Source organism: Merops nubicus, unplaced genomic scaffold, assembly GCF_000691845.1.
Source record: "Merops nubicus isolate BGI_N331 unplaced genomic scaffold, ASM69184v1 scaffold3626, whole genome shotgun sequence".
NCBI lineage: Eukaryota > Metazoa > Chordata > Aves > Coraciiformes > Meropidae > Merops > Merops nubicus.
In genome coordinates, this window is record NW_008616771.1 from 7124 (window position 1) to 8263 (window position 1140).

Sequence of the window (1140 nt, forward strand, 5' to 3'; positions counted from 1 at the left end):
GCCACTGCCCTCCTCTTCGCTGACGACCACCCTGGAAGTAATACGGGGGTCCTGCTGGGGGTGTTTTCTTCCTGGGCAAAACCAGCGGGTTTAAAACCCTCTGCAAAATATATTTTTGCATAGTTGTAAGGCAAAAATTCGGAATGCATTTACTTCCCACCTCTATGGTGCACATCTTATCATGTCCATTTGGTAAATTACTCCTCAGCTCTTGGGGCTGAAATGGGAAAAACACCTAGTTAAGCTTTCTTGTGGCCTACCCCAAAATCAAGGCTTATTGGCTGACAGGACTACAAGAAGATGCAACTCAAAAGTACGTGATGCCAATCTCCAAACAATTTACCTTTCCTTCTTTGCATGTTCTGTTGGGTGACAAAGCAGAAGTGGATAGAAAAAAACAGAGGCACCGTAAGAGGATGAAGAAAGATCCAAGAGTCTGTTTACAATTACAAAGTCTCCCCCTTCCCATCCAAAATACCAATCCAAACCCCCAGTTTCAAGATAACCCTTATAAACTGAGTACATAGATCTGTTGGAGTAGGTCCAGAGGAGGCCCATGAAGATGATCAGAGGGCTGGAACACCTCCCCTGTGAGGACAGGCTGAGAGAGTTGGGGTTATTCAGCCTAGAGAAGACTCTAGAGAGACCTCATTGTGGCCTTCCTGTATCTGAAGGTGCCCTGCAAGAAAGCTGAGGAGGGACTGTTTACAAGAGCTTGTAGTGCTAGGACAAGGCATAATGGCTTCAAACTGGAAGAGGGTAGATTTAGATTGGAAATGAGGAAGAAGTTCTTCACTGTGAGGGTGGTGAGGCACTGGAATGGGTTGCCCAGGGAAGTTGTGGATCATTGGATGTGTTCAAGGTCAGGTTGGATGGAACCTTGTGCAGCCTGGTCTTGGTGGGAGGTGGCCCTGCCTATGGCAGGGGTGTTGGAAATAGGTGACTGTAAAGAGAATGCAGTTAATGACAAAGTCTGAGTCACCAAGTACACCCTGCAGCTGTGTGCCTGGAAGCCCTAGACCCAGCACTGGGTGAGGTGCTAAGCACTGGGCGAGTGTGGCAACCATCACCAGATGGATATCTGGTGTTATCTGGGTGCCAGGAGGTCTCGTCGTCCCAGTCTTCTGATGGCTTAAGCCC